We start from the raw sequence: 26,814 nt of genomic DNA, 5'->3' as shown, positions 1-26,814 counted from the left end.
TGCATTTACAACAATCTGTAGGCTGTATTTGTTGTACTAGATTGTTTTCTTCATGAGAGGGGGATCTAGCATTGGAGATATCCTGGCACATGATAGTTAAATTAACTAAAAATAGAGCTTAAGTTGAAATCTTAAAAGCAGACAGAAAAATCAAATATATGAGGAGCAATAATAAGCATTACAGTTAACATTGGAATAATGGAAGCAAGAAAACAATAGAACAATGCATTTCATGCCAAAAGAGTAACTATCAGCTGATAATTTTATATTCAGGAAAAACATTCTTCAAAAATAAAATAAGAAATTAAGACATTTTTCATATTTTTTAAAATACTAAGAATTTTTCACCAACTGACTTCTACTGCAGGAAATATTAAAAGAATTTCACCAAGCTGAAGGGAAGCATAGCAGATGGAAATGTGTATCTTCAGGAAAAATGAAGAATATTGAAAGTATTAACATATGGGCAAATATAATGTGCTAATTTTTCTTATGACATTTATGAGTATTTAAAGGGAAAATTATAACACTGTTTTGTAAAATTTATAGCATTTGTAGACATAATACATATGGCAACCGAAACATGAAGGATCAGAGTGACAGTATATGGGTTTCGTTGAAAGTTCTTCACATATTATATAAAATAGTACAATGTAAACATTAAATAGACCATAAAGGGTTAAAGATACATATTATAATACTACATAATTGCTAAAAAAAAATGCAAAGTGATATAGTGGCAAAAAAAACCCTATAAATTGAAAGGGAATTCTAAAACATATTCAAATAATCAAAAGAAAACAAGAAATTAAACAGTACATAGTTAAAACCAGACTAGACAAACCAATTAAAAAAGTTAAATCATATCAGAATTTCCATTAAATATTGCCTGCACATTCCACTGAAAGGCTGAGATTAAAATAATAAGAGTATTAAAAACATGACCCCATTATCAGCTATATAAAAGAAGTGTATACTTTAAGTGTAAAAATACAGATAAGGTTCAATTTAAATGGATAGAAAAAATATGTATAACTGAAAACATGAAGCACAAAAGGGCCAATGTAGGGAAATTAGTATTTATGTTAACATAAAATAAAATCATATCTAAGAGTTTATTAAACATAAAGAGGGACGTTTAATAATTATAAAAAATAAGGTATTAAAAACAGAAAACAACCACAAGTGTATGCAGCTAATACAGGTGAAAAATATACAAGGAGGCTTTTGGCCTGAACGTGATGGCATGTATTTGTTTCTCTCTGCCCTTCTCTGCTAAGTGCAGCTATAAATTCTGGAAATAATGTAATAGGCAGCCAAAGGAGAACTAGGAAAGAAGGAGACAGGAAAGCAAATTTCTTAGGAATCCAGCAGCAGGTACACATGGCATGGGATGTGAGTCTGAGACAGTCCCCTCAAACTGAAAGACACTGATATGGACTGACCGTAGTAACAAGGGGGATTACACTACAGAAAAATGCCCATCCTGGAAACCCTCTATCTTCATGAACTTCGGACTCTTATCACCCGCCCAGAGACACTGGGTATTGAGGCAGAACTTGCAAGATAAATTGGGCTACAAAAAATGGCCTGGTGTAGGAAGCCTCTTCATCGCTGACTGTCTGTCACTGAAAGAAATGTAGTGTCAATAGCAAGGATCCATTAAATAAGTGGCTTGGCTGAGGAAGCTATATTGTTTATAGAGCCCTGAAACTTCAAATATTCACTCATAGATGACAGGTAGCTAGATGGCAACAGGTAGCTAGATGAATCTCAACACAAGGAGCATCCACCCCAGCAAGCATCCTTCCCCGGCTGAGAGGAGGTATCCTACTACAGCAAGTTGCAAACCTTAGAAATCCTCACCTTCCCCACTGTGTATGAGGTTCTACTCCTGCACTAAGGTACCTATTAGCTTAGGAACAATGGCAAAGGCATCTTGCCGTAATGAGCAGCCTGGTATGCAATGCCTCTTTGTCCTCAAAGACCTGAGACTCTCTCCTCCACTTAGAGACACCATGTTGGAAGGTTGGCACTGTCCCAGAATCAAACCTAGAATCTCCTAACGCAATAGACAAAATGTTCAAGATAGAAGGGGAAATAACTTGCCATACAAAGAACCAGGAAATTCACAATTTGAATGAGAAAAAAAATTTGATGCCAACAGCTAGATGAAGCAGATGCTGAAATTATCTGACAAATACTTTAAAGCAGACAGCATAAAAGTGCTTAAATAAGCATTACAGATGATCTTGAGACAAATAGAAAAAGGCTGAAATTCTCAGTAAAGAAATAGAAGTTAAAACAACTATATGAAAATCATATAATTGAGAAACACAATAACAGAAATAAATAACTTTCTAGATGGAATTAACAGTATAGTGATAATGGCAGAGAATAGAATCAGTCAACTTGGTGATAGAGCAATAGAATGCCTATAACAATACAGGCTGAGAACACATGAACAGAGCCTGAGAGACCTGTGGGACAATAATAAATTATAAAAAACTTGTGTCATTGGATTCCCAAAGGAGAAGAGAGTGATGCAGTAAGAGTATTCAATAATTAACGACTGAAAACTTCCTAAATTTGGCAACAGACACAGCCTACAGAGTCAAGAAAGTAAGCAAATCCCAAAAATGATAAACCTAAAGAAATAGATACCAAGGCACACCACAGTTAAATTTCTGAAAACTACAGACAAAAGTAGGTAAAAACTACTTTTTTTTTTTTACTACTACAAGTAGGTAAAAACTCACATCAAGTAACACTATCTTATATTTGAGAAAGATATTTAAAAGTGGGAAAATTAAGAGGATCTAAATGGAAATAAGGTTTCCACATTTTGCTTGAAGTGGTAAATATTAATAAGTAAACTGTAATAAGTCATAATATGTAGATACTTGCAGAGCAACTACTATAAAAACTAAAAAGATCCAATCAAAACATGAACTAAATCAAGATGTAACCCTAAAAATTATTTAAATAACCAAGAGAAGATTAAGAGTCAAGAGAAACAGAAGAAACAGAAAACAATAAAATAAAAAATCAATAATTACATATAAATGGTCTAAATATACCAAATAAGAGGCTCAGATTGGCAGAGTGGATAAAAGAACAAACAGAAACAATAACAAAATATGACTCACTTAATGCTGCTTACTTAATGCTTACATTAACTCACTTTAAATTCAACAAAAGATTAGCAAATCCATTCCAACAATGTATAGAAAGAATTACATACTATGAACAAGTGAGATTTATTCCAGGTATGAAAGGCTGTGTCTACATTTGAAACTAACCAAAGAACGACTCCATAATGACAGCTATCGAAGAACAATCATATAGTAAATTCAATTGATGCAGAAAAAAAGCATCTAAAAAAAATCTAATACCTATGCATCATAAAAGCTCACAGCAAATTAAGGTTAAAGGACATTAAAGTTTACTTAATGAAAAACATCTCCAAAAACTTACTGCTGACATCATACTAATTGTGAAAGACAACACTTTCATCACTCTAAGTGTTATGAATATGGCAAGAATGTCTGCTCTCATCATAATATTGGGAGTTGAACGATGAGAACACGTGGACACAGGGAGGGGAACATCACACACCGGGGCCTGTCGGGGGGTGGAGGGGCAAGGGGAGGGAAAGCAATAGGACCAAATGCACCCAATGCATGCAGGGCTTAAAACCTAGATGGTGAGTTGATAGGCGCAGCAAACCACCATGGCACATGTATACCTATGTAACAAACCTGCACATTCAGCACATGTATCCTGGAACTTAAAATAATAAAATAATAATAATAATAATAATAATAATAATAATAATGGAACCTCTAGCCACTGCAATAAAGGAGAATAAAGAAATAAAAGTCAAAAATAAAAAACCTTGGAAAGAATGAAAGAAAACTGTTCCTGTTTGCAGATGACATGATTCTCTACCTAGCAACTCTACAGGGATCTATACAAAATAGCATTCCTAGAATGAAGAACTGAATTCAGCAAGCCTGCAGGATATATGATCAAAATAGACAAATCACAGCACTAGCATAGTTAAAATCACCTTGAAAAGTAATAGTAAAGTAAGGGGTATCAGTCTAACAGATATTAAATCTTACTGTATAGCCACAGCAATCAAGACTAAGGTACTGGCAGATCACAGACACAGATCAATGGGACAGAATGAAGAACACAGAAAATAAACCGGACCAATAAAAATATGCTCAGCTGATTTTTAATAATTGTGTAAAAGCAACTGAATGGAAGAAAGAGTTTTTCAAATAATGGTGCTGAAAGAATGGGACATCTATAAACACATGAAACTCGGGCTCCAGGACTCGAGTGCTGGGGCCTATTCCTCCCTGTGCTTTGAAAGGCGGGGCTCCAAGTTGGTGTGGATGAAGACGCTTAAGGCACCAGAGAGTGCCCTTGCTAAGCACTGCCGGTACCTGCGAAGGAAGCTCTTATACGTAGGCCTCATCATTTACATAAGCTATGGCAGCCATTGTCTGGAAAGGGTACAATGTGGTTCATGCCTCCAGGGTCAATGATAGGACTCACCGACTCAGCTGACGCTGCCAGGGACCACAGTGGGAGACTTCAGCATCTACATTAGCAGGAACATCATCCGTGTTAGGAAATCCGTGGATGGGTCCCAGAGAGATATCCAGCTGTGGTACCAGAGCAGTGAGCTGGTGAACTGGGCAGTGGGGGGCCATCACAGCAGTGTCTACCCAGTCTGACGGCTCTTGGTCACCCAAGCATCCCATCAGGACCAACTGCTTTGGTCACAAGAACTCAAGCAGGCACTCAATTCTGTCTCTCCCAAAACACATCCGGGTCGACCTTCTATCCACCTAAACTCAGAGAAGTTTGAGCCACCAACTTTATGTTCCTTTTTGTATCCTAATCCAGCATAAAACTGAACCAAATTCTCTCTGTGCCAGATAAACTTTGGGATGTATTTGAAAGTCGGTAATGTGACCTCTTCTTCTCCAAAGAAGAGACATTAAAATTCATGATGCCAAGCAAAAAAAAACAGAACAAAACTAAAATAACAACAGCAAAATTCCCACAGAACTCAATTTATACCTAATACAAAAATTAATATGGACCTAAATGTAAAATGCAAAGCAATAAAACTTTAGAAAAAAATAGGGAAAGTATTCAGGATTAATATTTAGCCAAATTGGGTGTTAGACTTGACACCAAAAGCATGATCGTAAAAAGGAAATATTGATTAATTGTACTTCATTGAAATGAAAAATATTTGCTTTGTGAAAAAATTCCTTGCATAAGATGAAAAGGTAGATTAGGAGAAAATATTTACAAGCCACATAGTCTACTAAGGGCTAATGTCTGGAACATATAAACAACTCTAAACCTCAAAAGTAGAAACAAAAACAAAAATCCAACTACAAAATGTGCAAAAGACACAACAAACAATTCCACATACGCGTCCTTAGAAATGAAGACTGATTTGTAAAAATGTTATTGCATCCAATAAACTCTGAGTAACTCTTCTAATCTGAATAAATCCCCACTATGCGTACAGTCATTGTTTAAACAAACACACATTGACATAGATGGGAATTTACTGTCTTCTGTGCTGCATTTTAAATCTTTCAGTGTTCTTTTTATTTTTATACTTAAATAAAACAACTTGGAGTTTCAGCTTTCATTTATATTTGAAGTGTTGAAATGTGTTTTATTCACTTCTGTCTAGATGTTATCAGAGAAAAGCTAAATTCTATTTTTTTGTAGAACGTACAGAATAACTTCTGAAGTTCTCCTGACAAGCCTATCTAATCTAGAATCTCGATCAAATTGTCTTACTTACTTTTTACATATATAAATTAGTGCATGTATCTTGTTAATTTTATAGGCTCACAGTTGAGGAATTTGTCTTGGAATTTGCCTTGGGTCTCATCCATATCTGATTCAGAAGAGACTCTGGATTTGGGACTTTTGAGTTGGTATTGAAATAAGTTAAAACTTTTGGGACACTGGGATGGAATGAATGTATTTTGCAACGAGAAGAACATGAATTTTAAGGTTGGGGCAAAATGCTATGGTTTGAATGGGTCTTCCAGAAAGCATGTGCTGGTAACTTAATCTTCAGTACAACCGTGTGGATAGATGGAATTTTAAGAGTGATTAATATGCTCTAGGTATGTGAACATCTAATACCAAGTTATGGACTAGGCATTCTCTATAGTAGGAAGTTATTCACTGTGTTGTGCAAAAAAAAGATCCAAATTTACCAAAACACAATCCAATAGAAACGATTACCTACTGATTTATATTACTCATACCAATGCTCAGAGCCCAAGAGCATTGCATTTATATGACATTTCCCCTGATTATAAGATCAAAATCTTGCTGTTAACTTCAAAAGACCTTTGGGCATCAAAGACATTGGGGTGTAAGGAGCAATGAATATTTTGCCACTGAGTAGGTATGTCAAACATAAAAATGACTGAAACTTAGAATGTTCACTTAGCTGAGATTTTATATTTTTAACATCCCATATTTTCAGAAATTTATTGGTTCAGCTTCAAAAGTTAATTATAAGAAATGTTGTTAGAAAAAAACAGTTACCAAAGCAAGTACAAAATTATAACAGGTGGATATGTCTGAATTTTTATGTATTTTCTTCCAGTTAGGAAGGAAGATGATGATACACCAAGATGTACTCAGCTCAGTGGCTCAGGCAGAGTGAGAAGATTCGGATATTTAAATTTGACCTAAAATCTCATAGGAAAAAAAAGATCAAAATGAGTGGATCAAGAGAGTAGACTGCATAAGGATACTTACTGTCCTTCACAAATTTCTTAAAATAGTGTTTCTTCATCTTTAATATTTTCATTTTAATTATAGAGAGAACTTCTAAACATCTCAATATCCAAGCAATAATTAAAAACTCTTAAATCAGAAATATATAGGGGGTGATATTAGTAACTTTCAAAATCCCCATATAATTCAAACTTCCACCAAAATTGAGAACACTACTTAAAATGGCAGAAAAGTATTTTCATGGGATTGTGGCGCAACAGAGATGAAAAGTAAAAAGAGAAAGCAGAAAAAATCCTTCCAGGAAGATGGAGTAGATATACTTTTTCCTATTCTTCTAAGTAGAGCTGAGAGCCTTGACATATATATATATATATACACACACACACATATATGTATGTATACACACACACACACACACGCACAAATAAGATTTCTCTGAAAGGTCCATAAAAGAAAGAAAACTGCTAGGGACCCCAGAATCCAAAGAATGACATGATAATGAGCTTCTTGGGCTTCATATAACCTAGAACTTAGGACTAGATTTGCTGACAACCTGAAAATGCCAACAGAGAAATACAAATCCACAAGTAGAGCTGGAGACTAACACTTCTCTCTTAACAACTGATTGACCAACTAGACAGAATCAACATGACATAATAATCCAATAACATCTGCAGCCCATAAGATTTAATTGGCATTCATACAATATTCCATACAAAAACATCAAAATGCACATTGTTTTCAAGTGTTCACAAAACATACTCAAATAGAGTGTATTCTAGACAATAAAACAAATCTAAGCAGATTTAAAAGTGATTTAAATTATACAGAATGCTTTTTCCAAACACAATAGAATCAAACTAGAAGCCAACAAAAAAATTCCAAATTTTGAAAACTAAACAAGAAGCTTCTAAATTTATGAATTATAGAGGAGGTCTTAAGGGAAACTAAAACACAGTGAAATAAATGAAATTTAAAATGCAATATATCAAAATTTATGTGACACAGGTGAAGCAATGCTGTGAGGGAAATTTACAGAAGTAGACATACACATTACAAAAGAAGAAAAGTCTTAAATTGATAATCTAAGGTCCTACTTAAAAAACGTAGAAAAAGAAGAGAAAAATAAACTCAAAGGAAACAGAAGAAAGGAAACATTGTATATAGCCAAATTTACGACATCGGAAAGGAAAAAGCAATAGAGAAAAATCAATAAAAGAACTAGTTCTTTGGAAAGATCACGGCAACTGACAAAGCTGTAGCAAAACCAACATCGAGATCAAGAAAAAACTTCCTCTTTGCCTTCTGAAAGTTTACTGAAAAATCACTGAGAAGGGACAGATTAACAGGAAAAAAGGCACATAAATTTATTTTATCATAGTTTTACATGACATGGGAGCCTTCAGATTGAAGATCCAATGATAGAGGGAAATTATCTATATTTTTGCTTAGGTTTAACAGCACAAGCAGCTATGTAGAAATTTGATTGGACAGAAAGGATATTATCTAATGTTAATAGCCGGATTGGGGAAACCCAGCAGAACCTGTCTGCCTAGATGTTTCTTGGCCTTTTGGAGCATATATTCCCTTCCTTTTGCTTATGGGGCAGGACACTGTCTAGAACGGGGGTCTTATGACTTACAATCAATCATCGTAGGTCAGAAACTTTCTTCAAGGCCAGTTTCTACACAAAAGGCTGGACGAGTAAGTTTGAATAATATTTTTAGGTTTTATGGCTGGCTTTGGTGAAAAGAGGTTCTGGTTTCTATGACTCACCTTGGGAAAGAGGGATTCTAGCTTCTATGGCTAGCTTTGAAGAAGAATGAGACTGACAGTCAAAAGGGCAGGAGAAGATCAGGGAAAACTTTTATTCCGAGGGTGCTTTTGTGGACTTCATTTCTGGGTACTATTTACTGAGTCTCATCACCAAAAATAAAAAAAAGATACCACAAATCACCAAGATTAAGGATGAAACAAAAACATAGGAGTTGTACAAACATAGTCATACAATAAATAGGAGTCGTACAAACACCTCTATGCACAAAAACTAATAACTTACAGGAAATAGACCTAGCTACCACACTCTTGCAATATGAAACATAATTTGAATTGTATTTAAAATTCATAATTTTAAAACTCCAATTAAAGAAATATTCAGGCCCACATGGTTTCACTGGAGAATTCTACCAAATATTTTAAACAGAATTAACATCAGTTCTACACAATCTCTTCCAGAAAAATTGACGTAAAAAAAGATTCTCAATTTTATGAGGTTAATATTACCCTGATACCAAAACCAAACATTTGTAAAAAAGAAAACTGTAGAACAATGAATACAGATGCAAACATTCTTAACATTATTATAGAATTTAGCAATAAATTATATGCCTTGAGAATACAGTATTTAAAAGTCAAATGATATAATTCAGTACATTAGCATGCTAAAGAACAATATCACATGATTATATCAAATACTGAAAAGAAAGCATTTGACAAAATTAACACCCATTCATAACAAAACTCTCAAAACTAGAATTTGAAGGAAATTACCTTAAGTGGATAAAAAGCATCTATCAAAATCCTACTGTTAACATTATACTTAATGATGAAAGATGGAATGCTTTCCCTCCAGATTGAGAACTAAACAAGGTTGTCCTTTCTCACCAAACTTATTCAACATACTGTTAAAATTTATATCCAGTGAAATCAGGCAAAAAGAGAAAATAAAGAGAAAGACATAATGTGTTCATGGTTTGTGGTACTCAACTAGTGATGATGCCCATTGTCTCCAAATTGATAGACAGGCTTAACATAGTCCCCAATTCCCAGCATTTTTTTTTGTAAAAATAAAAGACACTATTTCAAAATATATATAGAAAGGCACAAGAAGTAATTTAAAATATTCTGGAAAGAAAGAATAAAGTATAAGGAATCCCTAAACAATTACAAGATGTATACATAGCTCACTAATCAAAATTGTGATATTGGTAGAGGTACAGATTCAGAAATCAATATTACAGAACAAAGACACCAAAATCAATCCACAATATACGCTCAACCTTTGTTTCAACACAGGGTGTTGGAGCACTTTGACATCTATAGACTAATCAAGACTTGTCTCTTACCTTATAAAAAAAAACTTCTAAATGGATTATGAAGTTATACATAAAGCATAGAACTATAATAAAACTTTAAAAAGTGTATAGAAGAAAATCTTTTAAAGAGTTCTTAGTTTTGACACCAAAGGCACAATTTATAAGGAAAATTTGGTAAATTGCAATACATCAAGAAAATTATTAAATGTTCTAAAAGACTCTTAAGAGGAGAAAAAGACAAGCTACAAACAAGGAGAAAATATTTGTGAACCAAATTCCTGACAAAGGACTAATATCTAGAATATATTAAAAATGTTGAAATTTAGTAAAAAGCAGACAAATTCAAAAGTGGTTAAAATATATAACAGATTTTTACAGAATAAGTAAATGGCAAATAAGCACATGAAAACATATTCAGTATTATTAGCCATTAGCTAAATTAAAACAACAGTGATCTGTTTCTCTGTATACCTATTGATATGGCTAAAATTTAAAAAAATAGTGAAAACATAATATGCTTGTGAAGATAGAAACTAGATCATTTTGGATACATGGTAAGTAGGAATGAAAAATGGTACAGATATATAGAACAATTTGAAAGTTTCTTTAAAAAAAAAAAAAACCCTCAACACGCAACTTCCGTATGTCCCAGTGACCCAACAATTGAACTCAGAGGCATTTATCTCAGAGAAATGAGGATACATGTTCACATAAACATCTGTTCACAAATGTTTATGCTTAATTCCTAATAGCTCAAAACCGGAAACAATCCAGATATCAATAGGTGAAACGTTAAACTGTTCTACATCCACATACTACTGGAGCAATAATAAAAACTATTGATACACACACTGAAAAATCCAAGTCTTCTGAGAATCATAGGGTTGCAAAAATAAATATAAAATAGAAAGGTATATACTGTATGATTAATGCATATCAGATTCTTGAAAGGACAAGATTATAAAACTGGAGAAGGGACTAGTGGTTGCTTCAGTTCAGTTTAAGAAGAGGGTAAAGGCGGGAAGGTAGTGGTTGTGTCAAAGTGTTGGAAAGATCTTTCTGGTGATGAAAATGTTATGTATCTTAACTGTATCAATATCAATATCCTGGTTGTGATATTATATTGTTCTTTTAGATGTTACTGGAGAAACCGAGTAAAGGATACTTGAGATTTTAAAATATCGTTCCTTACAACTACATGTGACTCTACAATTATCTCAAAGTAAAAACTTTTATGGGCAAAAGCTTAAACATTGAAACTTTATTAGAACAGAAATTTTGAGCAATTCCAGGAAGGCAGCAGTTGAGGTCAGCGTGATGGAAGAAAATATACAGCATAAACACATCCCAAAACATAATTGAGAAAAAAAAAAACAAAACTTTTGTTGTAAGGAGGTTCCAGTAATATGGGAACTCAGATTCAACACATAAAGTTGCAGAGAAAGGCTGAGGTTTAAAACAGCTGGTTTATTACCTCTTTCCACATGATGTAAGATAAATTTTAGACATAAATAGTTATTCCCCAATCTACTCCTCCACTTACAGGTGGGTAAACAAAAAAATGAAAGTGGTGAATTTTGTGGAAATAAATCAAATGTTTAAATAAAGGAGAAATTTTACATTTTTTCAATATAATTTTACATTCATTCACTTTTTTACATTTCAAAATGTTTATAATTTTACACTTTTGCAACAATTATATTTACATCAAAGTATATTATAGCTTTTGTTCCGCTTCTTTAAATTAAAATTTCCGGGTGTTTATGACTCACATTAAAAACCTAATTATTTTTTGTATATTTTGTGTTTTGCTATATATTAATAAACTATTATTAGTTATAAAAAGTTTTAGTTGATTCTTTTTGATTTCATATGTAGATGAATTACACATTATGCAAATATTGCTAACCTTACTTTTTCTTTGTATTGGCTACTAAGTGCTGTGGTGTACTTGTGTTTTTTTAATCACATTTTCCACAGTACTTTTTATTTTATTTATGTTTTACTTGAGAAGAACAATTCTTTGTTTTACCAGTTTTACCATATTGCCTTATCTGCTTATATCTTCATTAATTTCTTCTACTTTCTTTCTACTAATTTGTTAAATTTTATATTTTCCTTAGATGAATGCTTCACATCTTTTCAATATTTTTAATTAAAACCACACACACTGAAATCTGTCTGTTATTATGTTTAAACTGAATCCATAATGTGGCATTTCCTTTTTTTCCACTATCCTGGATAAAGGCTATATTTGGTTATTCTTGTATTGAGGGCTCCTTTGTTATTGATCATAAGATTACTTTTGAAAGAGTGATATTCATGAATGTCAGACTAGTTTATTATTTATATGAATGTGGGTGCATATGTTTGTAATCACATTTGTTGGTAATATCAAATATTACATGGATGTAGATTACCTAATTTAATCTATAAAATTCTGAGACAATCATCTTAGCAAATATGATTATAAATTTCTCAAAGTGTTATAATTTAAAAAACTTTTTGCTCCACACACTTTGATGCTAAAGATTGAGGATCATAAGTCATGTATTTTATAAATTATAACTTTTATTAATATAAAACAACTTTAAATTAATAACGTGATGCAAATAAACTTTTGCCATTGCTGGATTTTTAACTCTTCTGAAGATGTGAGTTACTTTTCCAATTTACTTTTATAATACGACAATTCTATATTTTGTTCATTATGTAATTTTATGTGTCTGCTTATGTTGGTGTGCCATTTTTTTCTTTTATTTTGTTGAATTCTATTTTTTTATTTCAATCTTCTCTAGTTACTGGTAAAATCCAAATGACATATTTTCAATGAGTATCAATAATAAATTATGACAATGCATCTCTCAAACTTACATATGTGTACTTATCATGGTTTTACTTATATCATTCTTGTAAATTGTGTCCTGAATGTTAATTATATTTTTCTTGCTAACTTTTCTTTTTCCCACGTATTTTGGTGCACTTTTTTATTTTTATTTTATTATTATTATACTTTAAGTTTTAGGGTACATGTGCACAATGTGCAGGTTTGTTACATATGTATCCATGTGCCATGTTGATTTCCTGCACCCATTAACTCGTCATTTAGCATTAGGTGTATCTCCTAATGCTATCCCTCCCCGCTCCCCAGAGTGTGATGTTCCCCTTCCTGTGTCCATGTGTTCTCATTGTTTAATTCCCACCTATGAGTGAGAACATGAGGTGTTTGGTTTTTTGTCCTTGCGATAGTTTACTGAGAATGATGATTTCCAGTTTCATCCATGTCCCTACAAAGGACATGAACTCGTCATTTTTCCATTGTTTATATGTGTCACATTTTCTTAATCCAGTCTATGGTTGCTGGACATTTGGGTTGGTTCCAAGTCTTTGCTATTGTGAATAGTGCCGTGATAAACATACATGTGCATGTGTCTTTATAGCAGCATGATTTATAGTCCTTTGGGTATATACCCAGTAAGGGGATGGCTGGGTCAAATGGTATTTCTAGTTCTAGATCCCTGAGGAATCGCCACACTGACTTCCACAATGGTTGAACTAGTTTACAGTCCCACCAACAGTGTAAAAGTGTTCCTATTTCTCCACATCCTCTCCAGCACCTGTTGTTTCCTGACTTTTTAATGATGGCCATTCTAACTGGTTTTCTTGCTATTTCTAAGTTATTACTGCTTTGAATTTCAGGGGAATATGGATATTATATTTGCAGGCTGGTGAGTGGCTCTTTTTCAAGAGAGCACAGATAAGTCATTTGATACCAAAGTGATTAATAAGAATTATAGATTATCCTGGAAGACATCATATAAAATGCAGACTAAGAAGGCCAGATGTGGCTTCCTGGCTTTCGGAAGGATTAACTAATTTCCGAATATGAGACAATGTTTGCTAGGGAAGCCAGAGAAAGTAGGGAATTCTAGGTATATGAAGCAGCTTGTTCAAAGGCCTGGAACCATTGGAGATTATAGCATACCAAATGTGAAGCATTGTAATTTGCCATGATTGGACCCAAGAGTGCACAGCAGAGAATGGTAGAAAATGTTACTCTTATTGGCACTTTTCCAACTGATTTCTTCATATCTTAATTTTTTATAATAAACTTTGAAAGTAGTTATTATCACCACCATTTTATGTTACAGGAAGCTGAGACATAGAAGACTTTAGTAAATTATCCAAGGTTATTTAGAGTGTGTTTTAGTCCAGAATCAAATGTTGTGGTCAGAAAATCTATTTAAGATGGTAATATGTTAATATATTATACATTTAGGAAAACTGGGAATATATAAAGTTAGTTCTTAGAGTATGATTTTATAATTTTGCTATGAAGGATTATTCCCAGCTCTAAATGTACAGCACTATTTCAATGGTTAGTTTTTATCTTTTCACAGGCATTTCATCTCTGTCTTAATCTGTATTCCAAACATGAGTTTGGGCTTCCCACAAACAGAACTCTATAGATCAAAAGCTCCATAAAACCTTGCTTTGTCATAAACTACATATTGCTAGAGAAGATAGATCAAGCGAAGTTTTAGTGACCTTGTTTCCCAGGCAAGGCAAAAATGACAAAAGGTAAGTAAATAAAAGCAAGGAATTTATTCTGAGATGACACTTTCCTGATTCTAATACAGGACATGTTTCTGACTTCTGTTGAAAAACACCTGCCACGTGGACTCTAGGTGACATCTATATGAGTTTAAAACTGAGACAACTTTTACATTCCTCTTTTAATTCATTTTTAATCCTCTCTATTGCTTCTGAGTGTGGAGAGTTCATAGTTAACACTTGGATAATAATGTTTGATATTGTTGGCCAATATCAGACCGATGTTGGCCAAAGGTGTACTCTATCTCTAGTTCTAATAGTGGACTAAGTTTATTTATAAAATCTGAACACTTCACAGGTAATTCACATTTTTTGCTTAGAATAGTTCTAAACTCTGTAGGAAATAATTTGCTTCTATAGCTCTAGAGCCATATAGATATGTTCAAGCAATCTAAGAAGTAGAATACCCCTGATATAAAGTCAGATGATGGTTTGTCATGTAATCCTCTAAATAATTCTGTGAAATAAATGTTATCCTCTTCACTAGTGAGTATAAGTGATGAGTGACAAAATAGATTCCAATAATCAAGATTATACCTTTTCACTTGAACTTGATTGATACCATCCATGCCCTATGAAGGATTTCCTCTAAAAAGATAATTTCCTTTATAATACTTAAGTAAAATATTCTCAAATAGAAAGGCAGTGTATAGGTTAAGGATTCCATTCTACTTTATTTCATTTAACAACTAAGCATTAAGCATTTGCTATGGGCCAGATGTAGATAAGAAATTGAACAGATAAAAATATTTCTTTTTATGAATGTACCGGCAATTTGAGAAAATTGGATATAAACAGGTATAATCAAGTGTGATGAATGTTACCAAATAGTCTAGGTATTATGGTGGTGTGTAGCTTTTCCCCATTCCCTTGTTTTCATGTAAGCTGGAAATAGTTCTAAAAATGTGGTTTTCATATACTAAATGTGGAAAAAATAGCACATAAGTGCTAAGTATTGCAAGTATTTTGAAGTTCAAATTGCATTACATCATGACACACAAATATCTGATTGAACATTTATAATTGATTCTGAATTACATCATTTATTATGATCATGACATTCTAACTTCTCCATTAATTTATCAACTTGTAACTAAAAAGTAACTTGCCTAATATTATTTTGATATCATATGAATGTCTCCTTTTCTTTTGACCACACACCACATGCTTTCAAGAACAGTTGGTAATCTTTGCCTGGATCAATTTATTCAGTCAGTGTTATGGAATAATTTTTAAATGTGAATCTGTTTAATCATCAAGTTGGACCATTTTCTCCTACTAGAAAAACTGGATATATGTTAAAGCTTTCACAATTTTAAAAACCAGCTATTCAATTGGCTTTCAAAATGCTTATGATTTTTCCACTAGCATTCGATTTTAAAAATGCATTATTTACTTATAATTTTCATTGAGTCCCTGTGTGTCAATTATAAAAACAATTCCTTTGCTCATTTTCACAATGTCATGAATTCAGGCAGTCTCCTATGATATTTTTTTATGATCTTATTTTTTTTAAGGCTTTTGCTTTGTTTTAATGTTTGTGTCCTCTCCAAATTCATATTGAAACATCAGTTGTTAATGCAGTAATATCAAAAGGTAGGGCCTTTAGGAGTGATTAGACCACAGGAAATAGACATATTTGGTAAGAGCCTTAGGCCACCAGGCTCCTCCCGTCACAAGGGGATTCCCACTTGATTAAGGGTTCTTATAAAATAGGCCTTTTTTGGGGGCGGGCCCATTTTCCTTCCATCTGAGGACACAGAGTTCATCCCTTCCAGCGGATAAAGCAACAGGCGTCACCCTGGAAGGAAAAAAGGACAACCTTTTGTCAGAAACTAAATGCTGGCACCATGCTTTTGAACTTATTAGACTTCACAACTGTTAGAAAATTATGTTCTTTATAAATTACCCAGTCTCAGATATTTTGTTAGACCAACACAAACTAAGGTAGCATTCCTCTTTCTGTTATCCTGCCTTACATCAGGATCACTTTCAACTTTCCCTGGCCAGGACCTGTAATTTTAGGCAATTCTATTTAGTAATTGTTTTACACTCTTAATACTAGTAGTGTTTTTATTGTTACTGAGAATATATTTATTTAAAAGACTATATTTTACAGTAAATATATATCAGTATTTTATATTTTCAGTGTAATTTTATCATTTAGTATTTTCACTTACTCCATTTGGTTTTATAGTTGCATTTTTCATATTGAATAAACTTATTCCTAATGTAATTAACATGATTGCTTAATTTGCTTTATTTTACCTTATAAAATCTTCTAAAATAAAAATGCTGATATTACAATATACAAAAATACTACTGAATGAAGTATTAATTTTTTTGTATTATTTAAATTCTTAAAATGGATCCTACTCAATGAAATTCCATGGGAAGTGTGGTAAAAAGTGGTCTGATCTGGGTGTAGGGGGTAAAGGAATACATTTTCTGTAAAAAAACTTATAAGCAATAATTACATTTACTAACTCATGGTCTACATTTTATTCTCACCATGTGCTCACAATTTTCATATTGCCAGCAAGAAATTAATTACCCCTCCAAATCTTTTCTTAGTCTAATTTTGAAATAATTTCTACACAATTACTGTAGTTATTGTTGAGTTTTAATTTCACATAAACATATACATGCTTCATATTAGCACATTTATATTATGTATCATTAATAGTATAATTGAAAGTTATTTTAGAGAACTTTGTTATACAGCTGGGCTAAAAACATGCAGACTCAGCTACACATGTTCCTTGTAAGAGTTTTGTGGTTTGGCTGTGTCCCCACACATCTCTCATCTTGAATTGTAGTTCCTGTAATCCCCACATGTTGTAGGAGGGACCAGGTGGAGATAATTGAATCATGGGGGTGGTTCCTCCATCTTGTTCTCATGATAGTGACTTAGTTCTCACAAGATCTGATGGTTTCATAAGGGACTTCCGCTTTCACTGGACACTCATTCTTCTCTTTGTTGCCACCATGTGAAGAAGGAGGTGTCTGCTCCTCCTTCTGCCATGATTGTAAGTTTCCTGAGACCTCCCAAGCCATGCTGAACTGTGAGTGAATTCTGATTGCACACCTAAAGATGCAGAACATGAATTATATTATTTCTACTGTTATGTGAACATCTCACAGAATATTGGTAGAAAAGTAAAAACTCCTGATACAAGCTGGAGTGCTGCTCATTGTCAAGTGTGTGCACAGAAAAAAAAAATTTTGAAAGGCTAATCTCAACCATTGAAGTACTGAGCTAGCTGAAAAAAAAAAAAGAAAAAAGAAAAAAGGTAAGAGAATATGCTCAGATTTTTCTGTTTGCTTTAGGTAATTTTGCTATACTGAGTTTTTTTTTGTGGGATAAAGTTTTATAACATTTGCAAGCAGCCTTATGTAAATGACCCTTTGATACAGAAACACCAAGAATTTAAACAGCTCCTTGAAAAATAAAAAATGTTAGTAGTGTAGAAGACTATTAATTGTGCAATGGAAACAACAATGAAAACTCAGAAGAAAGTGGTATTTCCATAGAAAAAATAAGAATCAAATTTCAGAGAAAAATACTAAAGAAACAATGATACTTAAATGTTCAGAAGTGGATATTCACTTCAAAGCGACAAATCGACAAATCGACAAATCAACAAATCGACAAATCAACAAAATCAATACTGTTTTCTATCATGTAGCCATTTTTGGTGTGTTTCCAGAAAAAGAACAATTTCAAAATTTTGTTTAAATTTATCTTTTTGATATTTCAATAGAATATTTTAGACTGTGGAGTAGAAGACAAGAGAATGAATCCAAAAGGGCAAAGACATGGACAAAGATATTGCCATATTAGCAATTTCTGGAATTATGAAATTTTTAAAAAACTGCCAAAGCCATTTTTATAACATTTTCTGTCATTTGTGTGTTTGTTGCTTTCTGTGAAAGGAGCAATCCAATTATATATATATATATATATTTTTTTGTTCAAATAAGAACACATGGACACAGGGAGGGGAACATCACACACCGGGCCCTGTTGGGGGTCGAGGGGCTAGGGAAGGAATAGCATTAGGAGAAATACCTAATGTAGACGATAAGTTGATGGGTGCAGCAAACCACCATGGCACGTGTATATATAGTGTATACCTATGTAACAAACCTGCACTTTCTGCACGTGTACCCCAGAACTTAAATTATAATTTAAAAAACAATTCTTTGTTCAGTTATCAAGATAGAATGACAACTAGTTTTATAATAAACATGAGTGTGAAAATCATTCAATAATTTATGGAAGTTAAGGCTTGGAAACAGGAACTATGTTACATAAAAGAAAAAAAAATCAAAAAAAGTTATCAAGACAAATGCATTCATATATTTTAAAAGTATTAATCCATTTACTTTTGTTATTTTATATTTTTATTTTTACTGGAATAATTATGCTTCAAACTTCAATAAAATACTTACTGTCTAAATTTCTTTTCTGATCATTAGTGTTACTCATTTCATTATTAAATATATATTTTTGTCATGTAAATAAAGGAGATGTTAACAAATGAGCTGTTCTAGACATCTGGCCATTTAATCTCTGAATTCCTCTATTTTAGTTTCTTGTTATTTTTCCATAGGTGCAATGGATATATATTATATATAAATATTAATATTGATATGTCTATTATATATTAACTTGAATTTATAGGTGTTGCTGTTTTTTGCTTCACATTTACTTTATTAATTTTTCTTGCTGAGAATCTTTGAATTTATTAATTTTTAAAATATTTATAAGGAGTGACATCATCAAGATGCTGCAGTAGGAAGTTCCAGTCCTTTCTCTCCAACAGAAACACTGATTTAACAGTGATGTACAGACTAAAATACCTATATAAGATGTTTAGAATTGGCTAAATGGTTACAGTCTCCAAATCCAGCACAAAACTAGAGCATCCACATTGAATCAGGTTAGAAGAGCAATTTCACTTAATCGACATCAGCTGTTTCCAAAGACAGTACAACTGGGAGCTAAGAAGATGGCTTTGGCCTGTGACTTGGGGGCAGGGGAAGTGGGTGAGTGGAGCATGCTTCCAACATCCCAAGATTTTTGGGATGCTGCCTGAGAGGGCTGTTTCTGTCTGGCCTCAACCTGGAGCATTGGGAAAACCAGCTTAGTTTGGAGGTCTGAGGGCAGCAAGGAACAAAGAAAATGTACAAGTAGCTTCTCTTCAGCTGACAAGGCTTTGTGAGATTTGGGAAAGATAAGCAAGTCTGACACTTCTGAGGAGGGAGACAGAGTAGTGGAGCATGCATTCAACATCCTGATCTTTCAGAGAACTTTATTTAGCTACTTTCACTTACTTAGTGTAATGTCATCCAAATTATTTTATGTACTTGGAAATAGTAGGATGTACTTCTTGAATAGAAAAAAAAAATCCTAAAATTCATATGAAATTACAAAAGATCTGAATAGCCAAAACAATCTTAAGCAAGAAGAACAAAACAAAGCATCACACTTTCCAATTTCATAAACATCCTCTCATTGTTAGGGGTGGCAGATATCTGAGTCTCACGGCACAAAATATGTTACCAGTGGCAAATATCTGAGTTACTGGTGGTGAATCTGTACAGGTCTGCAGCAAGCTCAATTCTTGCCTCCTCAGAAGAAAGAATTTGAGCGGCATAAGGCAGAAAAAGAAACTGAGGTGTGTTTCAGAGCAGGAGTGGAAGTTTATTTTAAAAGGCTTTAGAACACGAAAGAAAGGAAGGTACACTTGGAAAAAACCCAAGTGGGCTTGTGAAGGTCAAGTGTTGTGTTGAACCTTGATCCTAGTGCTTCACAGGCTGGCCCCTTTCCCATGATTCTTCCCTTGGTGGGCTGTCTGCATGGGTTGTGCCCTCCTTACACTTGGGAATTGAGTACATGCAGTGTGTTTAGGAAGTATGCATGCCCATCTGAGGCTTTTCTTCCCTTTTCCAGTGGAGTGCTTGGGAAGGACATATTTTGCCATTTTGTCTCTTAATGCACATGCCTGGGAAGTTGCTTCTCCCTGGTGTCTGCATTCAATTAAGACTTTAGTGCAACAGGTGTGGATCATCGGGAAGTGGCCTCTCCCTGGCGCCAGCTGCCGATTTAGCATGTTTAGAGAGGCAATGTGGTAATTACCAAACCGTCACCCAACAGGTGTAGTGGGCTAGGGAGAGCCTTCTCCTTCCTGCCTGCTTACTCCTGTTGAGCTACCTGCAGCATTAAGATGGCTGTTATCCACAAAACAAAAAAGCAAGAATGTAGAGGAATGGGATCCCTTGTACACTGTTGGAATGTAAGATGGTGCAGCCATTATGAAAAACAGTATGTAGGGACTTCAAATAATTAAAAATAGTACTATATAATACAATAATCCTACCTGTGGGTGTATATCCTGAAGTATTAAAATCAGGATTTTGAAGAGATACCTGCATTGCCCTATTCATTGCAGCATTATTCCCAATAGTAAAGACATGGAAACAGCCTAAACGTCCATGGATGGATATTTTACAATGTGTATAATTTAATGGAACATTATTCAGAAGAAGGAAATCCTGCTGCATGCACCAACATAGATGAGCTTGGAAGATAATATACTAAGTGAAATAAGCCAATCACAGAAAACAAATACTCTACAATTCCACTTTTGTGAGGAATCTAATAGTCAAATTCAGAGAAGCATCAAGTATATTGGTGGCTCTCAGGGCTTAGAGGGAGGGGAACTGGAAACTTGTTTTTCAATGGATAAAAAGTTATGCAAGATAAATATGTTCTAAACATCTAATGTACAACATAGGGCTTATAATTTACAATACTGCATTGCGCCCTTAAAAAATTAAGTGGGTAGATCTCATGTTGTTACACAATATAAAAATATATCATTATGAATGTTTTTAAAATCAGTATTTGTATTTAAATATATTCATATTTATATCTTGTATTTTCATGAACCAGCTGTCAGTAGGAGGGTTCCTTGGAGAGCACAGGAAAAATTTAATCAGCTTAAAACACATACACACACACACACACACACACACACACACACGCTAACGTGATGTGCAGTTTCTTTAATGAGTTCCCCTTAACTCACCTTCTTTGCACTTCATACTTTTCTCCACTCAGCCACTTACAGCACTACATTGCTCCTCCGTTTATTCTCAGAATTGGCTAAATCAGTTTCCACTAAGAACAGGGATGTTCTCATACTGGGAGTGTTTTTTAGCCTTGGTAGCTGGTGTTCTCTGAGGGCTGCTTTCTCCAGGTCTTACTTGAGCTCTTTATTTCCCCCATGGTACCCCACCCCACACCATAACAGCTATTTGGAGCAATTCTGCTAGATTTGAATGTCCCCTGCTCTGTTCATTTACATCTTATCAGGAATTGCCAGAAACCCCTAGGTTCTTCTCACTAATGGTGAAAATTGGGGGAACTTTTGAAAATGCCCATTGTTGTCACCTATGTAAGGTGAAGAAGTAGAGAATCATCAGCACTAGGCTGCTCTCCTGCTGCTAATGAGTACTAAAACATTAAGAATACTGTTTAAAATGACTATTATAATCAAGAGTGGCAAAAATTTAACTCTAGAAATTTTGAAGGTGAAGAAATCTGATGAGGAACAAGGTAATAAAATTTGACTCATTTTTTATTTAGGAAGAAAATAATGTCTGAAACTAAGTTTTATTTTCGGGAAAGTACCAGAAGAGTTAAAAACCCAAACAGATAAAAGTCGTTGCCCGTAAGAAGCAGGTATTGTAGTGGGGAATGGTGGAATGGAGATGTTTTGTTTTCTTAAGTGATTATTTAACTACTTATGTTTCACCATGTGCATCATGTGCTGCTATGTTCTTTTTGGTCATTTCTTTTAGAGGTTTGTAGTACCTCTGATCCTTTGCCTTCTAGTTCTGGAACATTCTGTTCCTGACAAAGTAGATAATCTGAACTTATATGTAGTTGATTAGGAGATTTATGGCTGTCACGATGCCCTGCTGGACACCACAGGAGTCAAGGCAACGGATAAATCATAAATCTTAAATGACAGACTTTTTAATAATTCATAATGTCTGAACTAAAAGATTTCAAAAAGCTTTTCTTATATCTAATAATTCAAGGTACTGTTGAATATTTTCAATTCAAATAATCTTGTGATCAGCTCTGACTTTTCTCTAAACACATTTAATTATCACTTGTTTGTACCAAAATCAATGTGTATTATATTCATGGGTATGTTTTAAATTTCAAGTTTTTGACTAAACTTACTGATTTTCTTAGCAGCCAACCACTCTGAAAGCAGATTCATATTATTTAGTGTAGGTTTGCTATTACTATGCTAGAGAGTTTTAAGTGTTCTCAGACAATGATTGAATTTTGGACATTTGGGGTTTCTTGGGAGTAAACAAAAACAGTAATTTTTAGAAAATAACTATTTTGAACGTTTTATCTCAGTATGAAAATGTTATCTCTCCCGATGTTAAAAGATTTGATACATTCTGTAGAATATAATTTACCAATATATTGGAACTTTCAAAATCTATGATACACTGTTTGGTAGGTCTTGATATTAAATCCAGTTCAAGACATGACATGTTGGTATTCGTAGGACAGTGAAGTCATTTTTACTGAGTGTTAACATCAGGTTACTTTCAAGTTTTCTATCATTCTATTCTTTGCTGTATCTGTGTGCATGCGGTTTTGATAATAGCCTTATGTTTTGAAAACAAATTGTGATGCCTACAATTTTGATCTTTTTGACCAACATTGCTTTTGCTATTTGAGTTTTTGTGGTTTTATACAAATTTTAGGACTATTTTATTTCTTGAAAACAAATTATATCGGAATTTTTATAGGAGGCAATTTGAATCTGTAGATCACTTTGGGTAGTAGGAACATTTTAACCATATTCTTCAAATTCATAAATGCAAGCTATTTCCATTTATTTGTGTCATTTTCAATTTATTTAATGTTTTATGGTTTTCACTATATGTCTTAGCTCCTTAGTTTACTCCCAAGTATTTTTTAGATGCTATTGTAAATGGCATTATTTTGGATGTTTGTTATTAATGTATAGAAACACTATAAATTTTTGTATGTTCACTTGGTATCCTGCAACTTCACTAATTTATAAGTAGGGTTTTCTATATATGACACTATGCCATCAGCAAACAGATACAATTTCAAAAGCAGTATTTTACTGGCATAAAAACAACCCAAATGTCCAACAACAATAGACTGGATTAAGAAAATGTGGCACATATACACCATGGAATACTATGCAGCCATAAAAAATGATGAGTTCGTGTCCTTTGTAGGGACATGGATGAAACTGGAAAACATCATTCTCAGTAAACTATCGCAAGGACAAAAAACCAAACACCGCATGTTCTCACTCATAGGTGGGAATTGAACAATGAGAACTCATGGACACAGGAAGGGGAACATCACATTCCGGTTACTGTTGTGGGGTGGGTTGTGGCGGGGGGGGCAGGGACAGCATTAGGAGATATACCTAATGCTAAATGACGAGCTAATGGGTGCAGGAAATCAACATGGCACATGGATACATATGTAACAAACCTGCACATTGTGCACATGTACCCTAAAACCTAAAGTATAATAAAAAAAAAAAGAAAAAAAAAAAAAAACAGACATCAACACATTATAGAAAGCTCGGAATTAAACCCAGGAATTAAGATCAATTGTTTTTATAACAAAGGTGCCAAGAATACACAGGGTAAAAAGCCAGCTTCAATAAACATTTTTGGGAAAATTGGATACATATGAAGATAAGTGAAATTGGGCCCTTATCTAACCCACCTACAAAGATCAACTCAAAATGGATTAAAAACTTAAAGACTGAAAACTGTAAAATTCCTAGAATAAAATGGGAGAAAATCTCTGCAACATTGGTTTGAGCAAAAATTTATTGGATATGACCCTAAATCACAGGCACACAAAGCAGAAATAAATGGGATTGAATCAAATTAAAAAGCTTCTGCACAGCAAAAGAAACTGAACTGTGAAGCGATAGTGCATAAGTTGGGAGAAAATATTTGCAAATCATACATCTGATAACATGCTAATAAGCAAAATATATATAAGGAACTGAAAATTCAATAGCAAGAAAACTCAAAAATGTACAAAGAACTTGAATAGACATTTTTTAAAAGACATGAAAAATGTTTGATGTCTTTAATCATCAAATACAAATTAAAACCACAATGAGATATTAAAAGTAGTCATCCTGACACATGAGTTAAGACTAAAAATAATTATTGTGGAGGATGTGGGGAAAAGGGAACCCTTGTACACTGTTATCCAAGCTATTTTAGAAAACAGTAGGGAAGTTCCTCAAAAAACTAGAACTACCATATAATCCATCAATCCTCCTTCTGGGTATACATATATAGGAATTTAAATTAATATGTCAAAGTGATATCTGCACTCCCATGCTTATTTCAGAATTATTCACAATAGACAAGATATGGAAGCAAACTTGGTGTCCATCAAAGAAGGGTGGATAAAGAAAATGTAATATAGGCCAGGCCTGTTGGCTCACGCCTTTGATCTCTGCACTTTGGGAGGCTGAGGCGGGTGGATCACCTGAGGGTGGAAGTTTGAGACCAGCCTGACCAACATGGAGAAATCCCGTCTCTACTAAAAATACAAGATTAGCCAGGTGTGGTGGCACATGACTGTAATCCCAGCTACTTGGGAGGCTGAGGCAGGAGAATGGCTTGAACGTGGGAGGCAGAGGCAGAGGTTGTGGTGAGTGAAGATCACACCATTGCATTCCAGCCTGGGCAACAGAGCAAGACTCCGTCTCAAAAAAAAAAAAAAAAAAAAAAAAAAAAAATAATATATATATATATACATACACAACGGAATACTATAGTCTTTAAAAAGAAAAATCCATCATTTTAACATAGTTAAGCCTGCAGGACATTAAGCTAAGTGAAAGAAGACAGACACAGAAAGAAATACTGCATGATAACATATGTGAAATCTTGAAAAGTCAAACTCATTGAAGAGTAGAACTTATATTACCAGCAGCTAGGGGAGGGGAGAATGGGGGAAAGGAGAGATATTGGTTAAAAGGTAGAAAGGTTTTTTTGGGGTGATCAGACCGAATACCAGGTCGTGGGGGTGACAAAGTCCAGCGGAGTCAGAGGATTGAGAAAAAGTTTGAGAGAGAAAGGTGGCACACCAGGGGGTTATCATGGAGGCTGTGAAGGCCCCAAGCTCTGGGACCCCATGGTATTTATTGGTAATCCAACAAAGAAACAGGTGGTGAGAATGTGGAGGTCAAAAGGACACATTGCATTAAGCACGTGATTTACAGCTGTGACAATTTAGCATTTATATGGAACATGTTCTGCTACTGGAGATAATGGAAGTAGGAGCCTAGGAGGCTAGAAGGAGCCAGCAAGTCTAGACACAGTCCAGAGGACATTATGTCAGACAGGCATGCCCTGCCTCAGTTTCCCTTCCAACACTCAGCTTTTTCCCCCAACATGCCCCCCTTCATTTTGTAAAAGGTATCGTTACTAGCGTAAAAGGTGGCCTTCTAATAGAGCAAGGCGATTGCAGGCTGTGCAGCCCTTAATCACTGGTTGGTGATCCAGCTTTTTTTCTTAGCCCTTATTCAAAACAGGAGTTGCTCTAGTTTGAATGCTTCCCCCTTTCCCTTTTACAAGGGGACCCTTAATCCTAGGGGTTGCAGAAGAATGAAGGTCTGTCTTCTGTAACTTCTTCATGCTGAATAGGGGCGATGAAACTCCTGCCTAACTATTAGGATCTCTTGTATTCAGGGTAGAGAGGAGCTGAGTCAGAAAACATTGGTCCATTAAAAGCATCGGGACTCCGGTCGGTCCTCGTTCCATCTTTGCATTCAGATTCAACTGACTCATGGCTCGTAGTGGGGGAACCTGGTCCATGGTTGGGTTCCATGGTCATGCACAGCTTGAGGGTACCCACACGGTTTGTTCATCTCCTGGCAAAACACAAGCAGACCCTCACGTGCACGTTAGTAAATCTACTGAAGCAGAAGCAAAAACTTTTGTGGCGGTAGCCAGGAGGCCACTGATGAGAAACAGGTCTTTTCTGATTAACAGAGGCACAGGGAAAGCAAATCGAGGCTTTTCAAACCTTCAATTCGCACTGTACAGGTGGTTCCACTAGCTGCTGTGGCTCATGATTTTCAGATGTTTGGTGGGCACCCACATAGGCACCTGATTGTCACCTGAATAGACACAAGCAAATCCTCTTTCCCACAAAATTATCTTTAGGCAGGGATTGGAG

Source organism: Hylobates moloch, unplaced genomic scaffold, assembly GCF_009828535.3.
Source record: "Hylobates moloch isolate HMO894 unplaced genomic scaffold, HMol_V3 SCAFFOLD_10, whole genome shotgun sequence".
In the NCBI taxonomy this organism is placed as follows: domain Eukaryota; kingdom Metazoa; phylum Chordata; class Mammalia; order Primates; family Hylobatidae; genus Hylobates; species Hylobates moloch.
This window is presented reverse-complemented; position numbering follows the sequence as displayed.